The sequence below is a fragment of the Anser brachyrhynchus genome, assembly GCF_964034855.1.
Source record: "Anser brachyrhynchus genome assembly, chromosome: Z".
Classification (NCBI taxonomy): Eukaryota; Metazoa; Chordata; class Aves; order Anseriformes; family Anatidae; genus Anser; species Anser brachyrhynchus.
The window spans coordinates 18429438-18445889 of NC_137697.1; the positions used below are offsets into that span (position 1 = coordinate 18429438).

The window sequence follows — 16452 nt, forward strand, 5'->3', positions numbered from 1 at the left end:
CATTGTGAAACAGCTAATTTTTCAAACAGTTCTGCCTTCTCTTAATGAAAATGACAATATTCACCCCAACACATTGGCTGATAGACCTTCAAAAGAGGTCTTCCCTGGAGGTATAAAAAATGTAAGTACAGATGAAGCACAGATATTGCTAAATAAACTAGGCAGTCAATACAGAGTGTAGAAGAACCAGCAATTTGTATATTTGCGTGAAGATTATTTGGAAGAGAAGATGAAGGAGGAAACAAAGTTGATTTTGTTAAAAAAAGTGTGGATCAAATTCTGCTTGTGCCAGAGCAGGTCCAGGGTCTCACCACTCTTAGTGCTGTGATGGTAGATCTCCCTAAGTCTGAATGCAGAGTTCTTCCTAGTATGTTAGATAGAATATTTATAAGAATTGAGGCAGTATGACCTGATGAGACAGGCAACTTCTTTTTGCTACAACATCACAGTTACTGCTAGTGGCTTGTTTCTATGATAACTGGAGGACGTCCTCCCTGGCATATTTCAGACCTGTGCTATGAAAACTGCATTCAACAGACACAAGTCGTCTGAGCTGTGTATGGCCAAGGTATGGCCAAAGGGATGTCCCTCGCCTCGCCTCGCCTCGCCTCGCCTCGCCTCGCCTCGCCTCGCCTCGCCTCCCCTTGCCTCGCCTTTCCACTGCCTTTCCACTGTCTTTACCTCAACCCACAAGTTTTCTAAATTTTCCCCTCCTGATTCTCTTCCTCCCCACCATGCTTTGGTTGTCAGGAGAGAGGAGTGAGCAAGTGGCTGTGTGGCACTCTGCTGCTTACGAGGGTTAAACCACAACACGAGTTGTACAACTATGTTGTAGCCTCTGACTGTTCTGCCAATATAGTATAAAAGTCTTCTGAGATTTGCATTCATTATGTTTTCTTGTGTAGCCAGAGGAATTAAGGATCATTCTTAGCTTTCTCCATCACATATAAGACTTTACTGAAGGAAACTTAGTACCTTTTCTACACAATGAAAATGGCAAGCCTTCTTCCTTGCCATCCTGCTTGGCTTATCCAGTAGGCCTGCATCTGCTAGAGGGAGTTATTTTGGGATATGTGGTGTGGAAACAAAAAGAATTTGACAAAAGTTTGTCTACAGTCTCCCAATGCGCACTTGTGGGAGTAAGATTCAGCAAAGGTTTTTGAAAAAGAATTTTATTTTTAAATGTCTTTCTTTTTTCATCCCTGGGACAAGTGGGAGGAGATATAACAATCTGATTCATGCTTTTTCTCTCCCTCCCCCCCCCCCCCCTTGCTCCTGGGCAGAGAAACATTTTCTCTGTGAAAACCAACTACTGTAGAAAGCATAAGTTTGGGGAAATCCTAAGAAAGGACTAGGAAGTAACTCAGTACAGGGCAGTAGCTGAACTTTTTACATATTATTCTGCGCTCCTTGTATATCGTCCTGCCTTTCCCACTTCAGTAACAGTGCATGTGTTTGTGCTAGTTTGTGCTAGTGTAACATTTTCACAATCCTTTTCAAGGATTTTTTCACAATCCTTTTCAAGGATCCTTTTCAAGGATTGTGAAACAAACATTTTCACAAACTTTTCTCTGTAGTAATATTTCTTTCAGAATACTGTCCAGCATTAGAATGGTCTCTGAGCTGAAAAGTCATTACCTTTTCTTAGTCCAAATCTTTTCAAGTGTCTTTCCTGTTTTGGAACAAAGTGATTTAAACATAGTAATTATAATTAATGGAGTCATCAAGAACTGTTTACATACTCACTTGTGACTTAATTGTTTTTGACCATTTTCTTTTTCCTTCCCATTATTATTCAATAGATAACCTGGGGGAAATATTTTTGAGAGATCATTTAATTAGCTTTATTTTATGTTACTTTGATTATCTTAAAATAATTCACAGGTTGGTCTTTGCCACTTTTGTATAGAACAGAAAGCCAGGGAGGGGCTAGATTTGTCCAACTGGAGTGACAATGTCATGATTTTAATTATCCTGCATATCTTCCAAAGCTCATCGACTGGAACAACTGCTCAGAAGATACAATTGGTTGAACTTTGACTGCACAAGGGCTTTGCATATGAGACTAACTACCATGCTTTATGACATCCTGGCATGGCCTATATTGAATCTCCCCATCTAGATTATTCTGCTTTATGTCATTGCTAATTTAGAAAAACCCTTTAAGCAAGGTGTCTGGTGAGTCATGTCCCATTCTAGTATCTTAAACCATAAACCTGCAGCACCTGTTTATAGCAAGAGTGACCAAATCGTGCCCCTACCCGAAATATCCAGCCACCCTAGTGGTTAGGGTACTGTTCTGACAACTGAGAAATCCAAACTCGTTGCATGGCTGGATAAGGATATAGATCTGAACCAAACATTTTTGCAGCTTTTGTTTTGATTTGACCTCCAATGGATTACTCACACAGCCCTGATAATGGCTTCTTCAGGATTAAAGTCTGTCTATCCATAAACTCTGTGAACTTCTATTTCTCACACAGCTGTAAACAGTATTTATTGGCTTTCTTAGACACAGCATGAATGTTCACAATCCATCTTAGCTCCCAGTTTAGTTTGGCTGCCTTTAACACAGGAGTACCAGGGGTGTTGTGGCTGCCTGAATTTAGTGCCCTGCTATCACAGGTAACCAGTTCTTGCAGTCTGTGTCATGAACTGAAATAGCTCCATCTTAAAAATAGTGGGGTTTTTTGGTCCTCACCGTTCATACTGGAGGCTGTTCCTGAATTTAGAAATCCTTGGTGAGGCTTCCTTCTAGCTTCCAGCATCATATTTCTTCCTGGCTGGGTTATATTTGTAAGTTTTTCTGCCAACTTCACTCTAAATATTTTCTTTCCTCCCTCACACTGATTTTTTCCTGGGTTATGTGTTTTCCTAGGTTATACAACTCATACTTTCCTAGTCTATTATTACATGATATATATTTTATTTTACTGATTATCTCATTATCCTGTCTCAGTGCAGTCTGATTCTCTGAGATTTGTCTGCTAATTAAATAGTACTAAAGAATAAGGCTTGCTTAGGCTGTTTTTGTCTCTATTTATCTCCCTTTGGCTTGGGGAGTTGTCATGGTGAGGTCTCTTCCTGCTGACCGCAGAGGATCATGCTTTCATTTCTGCGTTGGTTAAGTGTGGTTCAGCGGTCAGTCGTGGCATGTGGCAGTCTGGGTTCGAAGGGGCATTTCTCTCAGTTCGATGACATCCCAGCACAGTGAGGAAGCTGATTTGGATGCTGGAGGGTGCACGATGCACTTCCGTGGCACAGTCACAGAAGGCACCTTAACGAATGGGTGCAGGCATGGCCCTGCTATGTAACCAATGCATATAAAGTCCATTTTGGTTAAAAATAAATAAATAAATAAATAAAAAATAAAAAAACTGGTGATATCTTTGATAAAAAAAAAAAAGAAACATTTCAAGCAAAGTTACCAAAGTACTTCTTTTTCTTTACAATAAAGCAATGCCAAACTGCTCCATGCAGACATCTCATTTTGAAGAACACAGAACCTCCTTAGCTCTCTCCAGTTAAAAAAATTTACACTGAAAATTTTCAAATTATTTTCTTCTGCTTTCTGAAGAAAAACAAAAACAAACAGCAACAACAACAACAACAACAAAAACAACATGGATTTAGATCTGTCAAATGTTGGTGGGTTAACTTATTAAGTTCTGAGCAAGAGCCTTAAAACAATGTAATAGGGGACATGAGGTGAAAGTGTCTGCATGAAGCAGTGAAACTCTGTGTAATTGTCATAATTGCAAGCTCTTTTTTCCATAAACAGAGGGGAAGGCTGTGGAGAGAGCATGACAGGAAAAAAGGAATCATATTAAGAGTGAAATGACATGCCAAAGAGTAAACCTGAACTGTAGAGGATATAAGCAACCTTGAAATTGGGGAAGTTTGGATCTAATCTTTGTGGCTTTTTCTCATTTACATAACGAATGGTTTAGTGCTCAGTTTCCTCCTCAAACGCAGATTCTCGGCAACAAAATAGTATCTCTAGTCAATATGTAGACTCCAGCGCCCGGCTAGATGCAAGAAATATGTGAAAGACAGGCCTTCAAGGTTACAGAAAGGGTCACTGCAAGATAAGGTGGAACTGCAGTCAAGAGAAAATGCGTCATCATACTTTGTTGGCCACAGAACAGGACTACTGGCAAGGCAAGAGCTAAGAGGAGAGCTGGACTGCTTGTCCAGCTTAATAGGTCTTTCAGTCCTTTCTGAAAGCTCAGAGGAAGATGGATATAAAACATGGGGTTTAAGCACAGAAAATAATTTATTTTTATTTATTTCCTGTAAAATAATGCAGGAAATAAAGGATCCAGTTCACAATGATGTATGGCCGTATATACAGACAAAGCAAGTGCTACCACTCTGGGACAACATACTTTGCAGTGGTTCAGGGCAAGAGACAATCACACTGAAGATGTATTTGTTTGAGAGGTTTCCTTTTGGCTATGTGGTTATAAGAGGATGTGAATGTAATCTGATATCTATACATACCACCCAGTTTTCACAAAAGCAGGAGCTGGACAAACAGGGGTGCTTGCCTGACAGCTATGTAAAGTGGTCTCTGACCAACAGTTAATGCTGGGTCCTGTGAACAGCCTTGCCGTGTCCTGCATCACCCAGTGCGGGAGCTTTTCCTGCCATGGGAGTGAGACAGATCAACTCTGAATGGAGGAAAGCTGGAGATGGATTTTCAAAGCTATGCTTCTTTGCTATTAAAAGACAAAAGCTATGGCCTGGCTTGTATAACTGAACTTTCTGTGAACATCACTTCAGCTTTAAAAGAGGGTGGAGAACTAAGTCCATGCTCAGCCATAAATTCAGCTTTCTAGAAGTGAAACCAAGTGAAGAAGTTCTCCCTTACAGGAAGAAACAGCACTGCAACAAACTGAGAACAATTTTTTTTCCTTTTTTATCCCTTCTGCCTCAGGTTCTTAAATGAAGTAAGGGAACTTCTGAGTCATCAGCTTCACTTCTATTGAAGGTGTTCACTTTCAGCCTGTTTGTAAATTGGTCAGGCTTCAAATTAAAATTGGTTGTTTCTTATTCCCATTACTCCTTACAGAAAGCTGTTCCAGAACTGTGTGTCTCTGAGAGATCATTGGGAAAAAAAAAATCTGAGTTTCTAGTTTGTTTTCCATTTTGGAATAATTTGGAGGCAGAATTATAAAGGAATATTGCAAATCACTTTTCTTTCTTCCTTTCCAGTATTGATTAGAGGGGAGTACACTCTTAGGAGACACTGCAATGTTTATGTCTTTTGAGTGATTTTGGCAGTAGCTCTTCACACCATGTTTAACGATAGTTTAGGGGGGTTGCAATACACAACAGACCCTTTATAAAATAAAAGGGACATGAAGCATCCTTTAATGTAAACATTCTATTGCTCAGTGAAAAGGGTCTGGATTTCTTTAATTTTGTTATACAATACCAGAACTGGCATCACAAAAGCACAGCACAAGATGCAGTCACAATTCAATAATTTTACTAGATGGAATAGTCTTTAACAGTATCTCTTAATCAGTAACATGGGTAGGTAGTGAAAGGAAGAATCTAACTTATATCTAACATTTCATACTAGCTCTTGATGGCTTCACTGTTTTCTTCTGTCCCTCCTACCCTTCTTTAGCAGTAATCAAAGTAGAATTTTCCACTGAGTAGGCAATTACTAACATATAAACCAAATATGATTCAAGCAATGACCATGGTCCTGTGTAAGGCATGATGAACGGAATGGAGCATTGTCAGCTGGTCTAAAAAGCCATGCTCCAAGCACCACACAGAGGACGGTTGTAGAGCTGGGGCTGTTGCTCACAGGCCAAAGATGAAATAAACACGTGGCTGTAAGCCCTTTTGCAGTGGTCTCTCCTTGATTGGGAAGAAGAAGTCCTCATCCCGTTGTCTCCCTGTCATCAGTTTTCCATATAAAATCTGACTGTGAGTTATGTGAAGACTGCTTAAACTTGGCAGTGTTGCACTGTGACACAAATCCAGTAATGCCTTTTTGCTAAACTGAGTTTCTGAATCATGAAGAGTAAGAAAAAAATAAGACACACATCACAGATATGAAACTTTGATAAGTTTCTAAGTAGTGTTGTGTAGGCTTTGTACATCTATGTATGATCAAGTTCTCACTCATGGTACTGAATAAGTTTTGCACAAGAAAAGAAGCAATTAATGGAGGGAAAAATCCAAGAAAGGTCACACTTCTTTACATTACACTCTTACAACTTACTTAAATGAAAGGTTTTTTTTTTCATTAAAAGTAATTCAAAAAGTGAAAATTACAGTGCAGGACAGAAGCAATTAATGTGCATCCTGTACTAGTTAAGCTGCTCACCTCAAGGAAGTTTATCTTCAGAGATCAAAAGACAAAAGTCAGACAGAAATATGTTCTCTCACGTCACCTTGAGTGCTTTAAATAGCAAAACTTAAAGCTGAAGTACAATCTGTTGCTTGTGTTGAAATATTTCTTCAGGGGATCTATGAACTCAGCGTTGTCTTTGAAAAAGTATGTTTTGTAGGATACTGGGGCTGAAACTCAGAATAGCTTCAAATTTCCAAATAATTCCAAGAAAGTTTTCTTATTTTTTATTAACTTATGGTAACAGGGCAAAATCTAATGGGCCTTTTCTAAATTACTGACAAAACAGAAAATTGTTTAAGAACACCTTTTCAGAGTACTGCACAATAGAAGTACATGATTTCAACTACTGTTAGTAAATAAAGACACTTGATTTCCACTGCAGTGGGAATCAACATTGTTTAGAATTATCAAGTTACATTTAACACCATGTGCTGATCAGAAATTATCTGTGAAAGTCTTGCTTGTGTAACCCTTATAACCACATAATGCATATCAATCACATATCAATCATGGGCAAGCAAAGTAGGTTAAGCTTCTTGAGAATAGTTATTTTTTGATAGGAAAAGGCAAAATTAGGCTTCTCTTTCTATAGCGAGTATTAGAAAATCATGTATTGAAATAGAATAAAACAAAATCCTTTTCTAATGCATACTTCCTGAAATAAAAGAACATTTGCTTTCTAAGTAGAGGTGAATGGGATTTATTTTATGTTCACAGAAACATTCTCTCTCTCTCTTCTTTTTTTTTTTTAATTATTTTTAATCAAGACAAGGTGAACAGCATTTGAAAATTCTTATGAAAAACTTACAATGAGAGGATGCTCCAGCACAGTGGATTTTTATTGTCCTGGCACTCTAAAAAGCATCTGCCAAGAAACAGAAACAAGCATGATTTGGAATATAGCAGGTCACTTTGGAGCCCAGCAGAGTGCCCTCCTCATCAGCTTTTGGACGCTCTTGATTTCTGTCCTTCTATCCTGCTTTGTTACCTTCTAAAGGAAGATTAGTCAAAGCTGGTGTGGTTCCACAAAATGTTCTTGTTCACCAACATTTTTCAGAGAATACATGCTTTCAGAAAACTTCCTCACCCATTTCTTTGTCTAAATCTACTTGTGGTGTATTTTGTATAACAGGAATGAAATAAATTATGTAAATGAACTGCTCGTAAAAGCTATTACAAGTGAATTAGCTAATTTCCCAGACATGTAGATCTTGAATTTTTATAACAGCAAAAGTTCAAAACCACTATGAAGATTAAAAAGCTAACAAGCCTGAACTGGAGTTCTGCAGACAACAGAGTTTTTTACTTTGACCACAATCAAACAAAAAAGTTATGGTGACATTTTCAAGTCTGGCTTCTTAAAGATAGTTCTTAGGTAGGCAGCTGTACAGTCACAGTTTTAAAAGACTTCTAAAACCTCGTCCCATTCTACAGATGTCAAATAAAGGGCTTTATAAAGCCCAAGCTTGAAAATTCAGGATCCGCTACGTATGCCTGCAGGAATTCAACCTGCACAGGACTTTAGATACTTCATACACAGAAGTAGACGCTCTGGAACAGCCCAACCCATGGGCACCTCAGGCAGAGGCATGCTGCCCAGAGATGATGGCATGACCCAGATGAAGTGAAGTCTACAATCCTTCTTTGCCAAACACTAGACGAAACCTGTGACTTCCTCTGAGACTTTCTTGGCAGCCTCTTGGCAGTTTTAGGGTTAGGAATCAGCCTGTGCTTGCTGCCCGCTTGGGGAGCGCTGGCACAGAGCCCACTGGTGGCCAGGCCCATGGGGGTCCTGCTTCCCACCCAGCTCCTGGCATGACAGGGCGGTGGGGTGTGTGTGTGTGTGTGTGTGGATTTTGCATTCATTACCTGACAGGGACACCTGCAGGAAAAGGTCTCACACTTAGACAGGTAATGCCTTAGACAGGTATTTTTAGTACGAATTGCACACAAACTGGATGCCAGGTTCTTGTCAAGTTTGGAAAAGGACATAGAAAAGTTAAGTCAAAAACAAACAAACAAACAAACAAACAAACAAAAAACAAACAAAAAACCACACAACCAAAATGTGTAAGTCAGAAATACCAGAACATTAAAAAAGTTATGAGAACCACCACAACCCCATAAAGTTTCCTGTTGCGTATTCCTAAAGACATGAAATATTTGACTGTGGTCCTGCACCATGTAGGTCTTATTCCAGCAATGCATCATGTTTCTCTCTGTTGTGATTTCTGAGCACACTGAAATACAATCCCAGACATATGGGTCTGATATGAAGAGAGAGCAATCATTTTTCTCCCATTCCTGTATTTTATGAAACTGTTCTTTCATTTATAGGGTGTGTGGTGCTTTTTGGCAATCCTTATGGACTCTCCTACCTTCCCGTACGATTCTGAAAGCAGCACGGAAGCAAAGAGGAAATCTTCCCCAGAGCATTCAGAGAAGCCACTCGTTTAACAAAAACGTCCAGCGTTCAGAAAGACCGAACGTGGCTTGTCCTCTCAAGAAAACACCACTGGGTGTCACTAAATGCCAGGGATTGTCAATTCTGGTCTCGGGACGTATATGAAAGTGCTAGCACTGTGCATACTCCATACATAGAACCGGTTTATAACTATGGCTTTTCACAGTGACCAACGTTTGAGGTCATTTTAGCTTTTAGCAGGATTTGAGTTACACACAAACATTCACCTTTCACTCTAATTTTAATGGGAAAAGCTTATCTTACTTAAATGGCTGAAATAACCATGGTCTGTAGAAGCCATTAAATCACACATTTGCATTTGAGAGAAGCTACGCAATCCTCAGGATTAATATAATGCTGGCATTTCACATGTGGTTTTCCTGCTATGTTTGCTCTGTGAGGCTGCACTGTGTGTAACTCTCCCTGTCATCTCACGCAGACCAAGCAGAAGCTGCCCCAACTGTACTTGTATTAAGAATATTTTTGTACATACATATTCAGCCCATATATGAGTGCCAGGACTGAGGCTGGTAATCTGGCCTCATGGTAAGCTTTGTGTAACCTCTATAATTCGTAGAACAAACACCTTATGGACCGTTTCTTTCTAAATGAGGTTTCTGTGTCAGGCTGAGTCATCTTTTCTTTTGGGGGGTGTGGGAGGTCACTGAGAGGAAGGTTTGGGGTACAGTGGCTGATCTGTTTTTGAGAAGTGTATCAGAAGTCTTCTGACAACCTCTTAAAGCAACTCTGATTCCTCCCCTTCCCCAGTCTCTTCTTCTTTCCTGAGAAAAGAAGGATGCAATAGTGCACACCTGGAGGTTAAGACTGAGGGTTGTGCCACCAAGCTCTTCTGCACCGTAGTAGGGAGGTAGCCACAGAGTATGTGGCTACTTCTGCCTTTAACATCTGCAAAGAGACCCAAGTGACAGAAGTATTTGCAGCACCTATTCATGCTGGGCTCTGACTGATGACCCTGATGCCTCTGGCAGTGTTGAGGACCTGCTGGAGAAAACCTCGAAGATATTTGTATTTCTGTAGTTGAATATTTTGCACCAAAAAGGGGTTGGAAGTGTATGTTGGTTAAGGAAAAGACAAACTGAATGCTGAATAACCTTTCATTCCACTGAAGGAATAGAAGCTCAGCAGAACAAAAAGTAGCACTCGTGCCTATTAGTAATGACTGTTTCATAATGCATGCAAGGAAACTGAGCTAAGACTACCTGCTCAAGTTTCATTCTTGTCACATGATAGGAATATCATGTGAATTTTTCCTTTGCCATGTGTAATCTCCTTTTATTATTATTTTTTTTTGTCCCCCAATATAAATTTATTTTACAATTTAACCTCTTTTCCCCTAAGGGAAAAAAAAATCCCTCTAGCACCCCAAATTTTAGAATTAAAATTTTCACTGACAGGGAATGAGAGAAGAAAAAACCTCTAATTGCTCTGATTATACACCTTGCTTGGACTTCTCTTCCATACCCAGACAAACTGTCATTGATTCTGATCTACGGTGTATTCTCCTCATGCACAGAGCAGTAAAATTCTCTCTGACAGCTTTTTTCCACATAGAAAATGGAGATGACCTTATCTTACGTACTTCACAAGAACGTTTTAAGGTTTAATACATGCATGTTTGCAGAGCATACTGAAGAAAAGCAATATATGATAAATATATTACTACTTTGATCATAAAGGACACATCAGTGCTTTTTCTCATCTCTCAAGCTAGAAAAATGCTGTCCTCTCCCAGACATCCCCCAAAATATATGTATAAAACTGAAGTAAGAATAATTGTAAGATAAAGAATATAAAGAGTTATAAATAAACAAATACAGAAATAATTTATTTTAAGATGACAATTGGAATCTGTCTCACTTGCTTCTTTTGATCTCCTTGAGGCTCATTAAATTGTGGGTGGCAGACCCCACTTCCATGTTTGAGAAAGAAGCTGGAGTGCTGTTTAAGCGCAAGCAAAAGTTTCAAAGGTAATGAGGCTTGGGACCTATGGACCAGAAAGTATAGGTTGATTTGCATGCATTTTCCACCTCCCCTGCTGCTTATTTGCATTGTTCTTCGTTCTCCAGCCAGCTCAGAAATTCTCAGTTGATTTGTTAACATTTGCACAGTGCCCATAAGCATTACCAATACTCTTCAGTTAGGCAAGGAGGAAAAGTACTGTCCCACTGAGCTTCCAGTCAAATGACTTGAGTTGTGACACTCACTTTTACCTGCTGCCTACCCTGAAGAGGCATTATGTATTTTCCATAGAAACTGTGACTACTGAATTCATGAAAATAGGCTCTGAGTTTAAATCCTATAACTGAAAAATTAAAAAAAAAAAAAAAGTGAAAAAACATTTCTTTGATTCCACCTGTAAAGGATGTATTCATCCTCTATTTTTCTGAACACACCCTGTTCTGTTTTATTATTATCTTGGATTTGTTGCCTTTGTTGCTGTGGCTTCTTTTTCTTTATGTTCCTTTGTTGGTTTGAGTTGAAGTATGCTACAAAACAAAGGTCTGTGTTAGGAGTGATGTGGAAGTGCCTCACCAACAGAGATGCTAACAGCAAAAAGGCTCTTGGTCTCCTGACTGACTGCCTTTGCCCATCTTACACTACATGGTGTGCTAGTTAGCTGTGTAGGCCAGTGTGACACAAGAACACAGAGAGAAGTGAGATTCTCTGCACCAAGAATGGATTCGCATGACAGGAAAGGCTGGCAAAGCTGAATCCTGTAATATGGAAAAGAAGTACTGTCCTAATGCATTACAAAAAAAAAAAAAAAAAAAGCGCACAGTATTGTAAGAAGGGAAGAAAAGAGTTTCAAACATCTTACATAAAATAAAACAGACAAATGAATTCCAAGCCCAGAAACAGCCTACATTGCAACCAAGTTTATTACCTATATGCTGTGCAATATGTTCTTTCCTTTGTGCTGATGTGCAATGGTTCTCCCTTTTTTTAACACGTTGCCTTAGGCAAGGATAACCCAAACAAGTAAGCCTAGGTGTAATGAATGAATATTTGCAAAGTGCTTGTAGGATGAGCTACAGAAGCAGACGTACATCCACCAGTGGCTACTGTGTGTTCATGACACCATCAAGCACAGAGCAGAAGAACTTGCCGCTGCAGTGAGCAGCTGCACCTGGGTCGTGCCACTGCTGTCTGGCATCAGGACGGCTCTCACTTACACAGCAAGAGACTCTGAATTCTGCAACCGAAAATGTGGTGTTGCCAAGCAGATTTGTTATTTTGGCCTATTAAAAAGATCAAGATACGTGGCAGCGGAGATAAAGTCAGTGCTTGTTTTCATTGTGTCTGACCTTTCACACACTGTTGAAAGTCTCTGAAGAAGTTATAAAGGCAAAGGGAGTTACAGCAAGACAGAAAAGAGCGTTCACCCTTAGATAGCAATACTAGTATGGAATATTATTTGTGTGCAACATGCATCATCTCTTTGAACATAAGCCCCTGCTGAGGCTGAGTCCTGACTGGGACAAAAGCATAGCACAAAGAAGCTGATATTGCTTAAATATGCACTAGATTATTTTCTGCCTCTGTCCTGCATGGTTTAAGGAGTGAAGAGGAAGCATACCATGTTCCCAGTAAGCAACACTTCTATAGTGCAAAGTTTTCTTTAAAGCTAGAAAGAAGCTCCTGCACATATGTTGCCATCAACAAAGTTTTTGAAAACAGACTGGAAAAAAATAGAAAATACAATTTTGAGTAGCATTCCTATAGGTTCATTGAATGTTTGTGAAACTACAACACTTCTTATTAAGCCAAATTACGAAGAAACTATGAAATCAAAGGCACAGCTATGAAACATATAATCAGCTGTTAAAACAGAAAAAGTAAACCATGAGCAGAGAAGAACATTTTGAACTATAAAGGCGTCAACCAGCAGCAACAAATAGGGAAGCAAAAAGGCATTCTCTTCTGTTTCCAAACAATAGCGGTGATCAAAGGTCAGAGATGTAAAAAGACAACTTCCCTTTTTATGTCAAAACTGCTATGTTTTGATGCAAAGATTAAAACTAATATAAGGATAATGGCTTGAAGAATTTAACAGTGAGATGTTATGACCGTGTCCTAACCTCCTCGACAGTACCTAAAGATGAGCACGAGGTTTGCTGAATGACATTGTGGGATGTCAGCTCATTTTGTCTTCAGCGTTAGCCTCCTCAGTGATGAGCCAGGGCAATCAGAAGCCTGTTTGAACAGAGAAAAAGAAGAATATCAAAGGACAGATTAGAATTGGTGCCAAAATGAATAGTCTGAAATCTCAAAGTGAGATTACTGAGGTAATGATAACCGAGTCATCTCACAAAGAGGGCTGTTATTTTAAGAAATGGAATTTCACCAAAAAAGAAAAAAGAAAAAAAAAGAAAAGAAAAAGAGAAAAGAGAATAAAGAGATCAGCATGACTGAAAGTATAACTGTCAGATGAGAGATAAATCTTTAATATGAAACACTTCTTTACCTACTGATGTGACATTGGAAAATATGTTTATATTGCAAATTTCTATCTTCATCCAAACAATACTATTCTAAAATAAACAGAATTACAAGTTTATGTATTCCCCAGAATCTGAGAAAAAGAAAACAAAGAGAATTTTTTAATTAATCATGTTGCTTATGATAATTTTAGCTTTATACTGGCAAAATAAAAACTACAAGAAGTAGTAACCAAGCAATATGGTGGGTTTACTATCTTTGCTATTTGGTTACTTATTTGTATTTATTTTTAATAAGGTCCTGTATATTCCCCTGTCATTTGCAACAAAGACTAGGTGACTCTGGAGGGAGAGTGGGAGAACAAGTGCAGAGAGGTGATGTTCCCTAATGGAACTACTTTGAGGCTTCTTGGACGCTGTGAAGCTTACCAGAATATAAGGACCCATATGGAACTGAAATTTATGGAACCAATCTGCATTATTCCTTCTCCACAGTGTTGGTACCATGCTGTTTCACAGGCAAAAGTACTGAGCCAATGAGATCATTTCCTTTTGTACAAGTCCCTATAACTTAACCTTTCCTATAGACACTGTAAGTGCGCTTTTACTTGATTTCAACATGATTTTTTTTTTCTTGATGGATGATTAATTTTGAAAGGACCTTTGTCCCACAGTTTTATATTTCAGTGGAAAATTGGGAGGCTACTTTTGAATATTCAGTGGTGAGCTGAACCACAGCAAATACCTTAATTGCAGGAGAGAGCTGGCCATTTACTATGCCTTCCAGTAGGCTCCATCACATGCCTGCTGCATGGGAAAATGCGTACACAGTGTTAGTTTGTTTTTGGTTTTGTTTCTGCTTTTTTCATAAAAGAAAATGATGAATTGTGTGATACTCTAGGGCACTGCTGGTCTACAGACTGCAGGTTGACTGTGGGATCTTTAAAAGGCATTTATTTTTGTTTGTTTATTTTGTTTGTTTGTTTCTTTGAAATGATGCATATGCCTGTCAGGTGGCATTCAGTGAAAGCTTCCACGCACAGAAGTAAATCAGCCACAGGAGGCTGGTGCTGTGCTGTGGGCAGGCAGGTGGTGTGTTTCCTCCAGGACTACTCTCCCTGCTGGCTCTGCCGCTGCACACCCTGCTCTGCCGGGACAGGCCGGCCTGTGCACCCGCTCCTGGTCCCAGGCCCCGACATGCAGACGCTTTGTGCCAAAACTGAAGAAGCACATATTTTTCAACAGGAGTCTTTGTTTCCCCAGATATCCCTGTGTTGTCAGAGCATTCTTTCTCTGGCAGGAAGCTCAGCCTTTTTTCTGTTTTAACCAGTCTCTTTTACTGAAAACAACAACAACAAAACCACAAAACATCTTTGCTCCTTTTGAAGTTGGCCTCAGAGCTCAGTGCCACCTCCCACTGCTGTATCATTCACACAGGCGACTGCCCTTCATGGGCAGACCATCTGATGAGCCTTTGCCTTTGATGTTAGAGCAGAAAGCACATCCCAGTGACCAGATGAGCTGCCTCAGACTGACACTTATTTCTCTTTCTGTGTGTGAACTATTCCCCGTTTATATTCCTTATCAGCATCTATACCTTTCATAGCTCACATATTATTTTCTGTTCCACAGCAAAGACACCTCTGCTGCAGCACTCCATTCCTGACAAGCGACACATCCACCTGAAAAGCCTGGCCTGTCAGACCGCCACATGCCCACACCCTACAAATTCCAAGGCTGGATAAGAGATGAGCAGGATCCTCATTTATTCTAAAAGAGGAAATCCATGTACACCTGAGCAACGTTTTGCATTGCAAACAGAGCGCAGGACGGGCAGGGTGGCCTCTGTGCACCTGTGGAAGGGCTGACTGTCTGCACCTGCCTTGCTCTGAAACAGAATGAAGGCAGCAAAAATTTCTGTGGAAATCCAGCAGCTCTCACAGACTAACTTGTGTTTCATTTGGTAGATGAGAAATACACGTGTAACTGTAAAGGAAAGGTAAGTGAAAGGACAATAGCAACAAAACCACAATCACTTCACTTGTTTAATTGCACAAATTTTGATCAGGTGCTGACAGAACTCAGGAATCCATTCTTCACCATGCTTACCAGCAGTCTCTGTTGAAAAAGAGTGAACTACCTGGGGATGTGGACCTGTATGTTCTGGAGGCTCTTCTAACCAAGGCATACAGCTCTGCATCATCTGGTTTGCTGCAAAGGGGCAGCAGGTGACAGGGCCGTGAGACGCAGGGCATTACAGAGCTCGGAGTGATGTGATCTTGAGGAAGCACCTGTGTTCCTGCACTCAGTGACTCTCTCTCCTATACAAACAGATTTTGGAACTTGTGCTAGCGATGTCTCTGTTTTCATTATCTTGTTGCTTGTGGGTTATTTCTGTGAATCCAGCGACTTCAGTATCATATTACATGTTTGCAAGCTAGTGAGCACCCAGACCTTAGCAAGAATAGATGAAAAAAAAGTGCTACAAACAAGTAAATGGGCCTACAGAGATGGCTGCTATTGGCAGTTGTGTTCAGTGTATAACATTATTGTACAAAATACACATTGTGAAAAACCCTGTCAAGACAGTACCCTGCCAGAATGATTTGAATGGATCAGCTTTGTTTGTTCCTGCCAGCTGATACAGTTAACACAAGCAAATGGACTGAAAACCCAGCTTCGAAATGCAACCAGGATATCGACAACTGCTTGAATAAAGCAAGAGACAGACTGCAATCATTAGACTTTCAGAAAGATGCAGCTAATTTGCATCACAGTTACCGAATATTAGTCCTGCCTTCTTCGTGTAGTATTAAATCAACAGCTTGCTCAGAAATAATAGCTGAGACGGGGAATGAGTAAGTCCCTTGTGTGCACCGGGTGCTGGTTACCTGAGTGATGCTGAGACTAATGCATATCTCATGGTACAGAACATTTTGCTTTCTTTTGCTGAAGACAAAAAAGCGTCTTCATCTTAATCCTTTGGGGGTCATAGTTTTTTTTTTTTCTTTTTTTTTTTTTTCCTGACTTTCATCCAGTCAGAGAACTATGGTTAAAAATCAGATTTATTAATTTGAATCAGATTAATCAGATGAAGAACTTGCTGTCTAACTGCTCTGTATTCTATAAATGCCATGATTATTCCTTCCAGT

The 16452-nt window shown here is 39.7% G+C and overlaps 1 protein-coding gene across 1 annotated transcript in view; it reads right to left on the reverse strand.

The window, feature by feature from the left end:
- Positions 1-1777, reverse strand: part of LOC308186008 (interleukin-6 receptor subunit beta-like) — a 42161-nt gene extending 40384 nt beyond the window's left edge. Inside the window, exon 1 of the mRNA XM_080574800.1 lies at positions 1747-1777. The gene's annotated coding sequence lies outside the window, so the exon portion shown is untranslated. The remainder of the gene's footprint in view (positions 1-1746) is intronic.
- Between the last annotated feature and the right edge of the window lie 14675 nt (positions 1778-16452).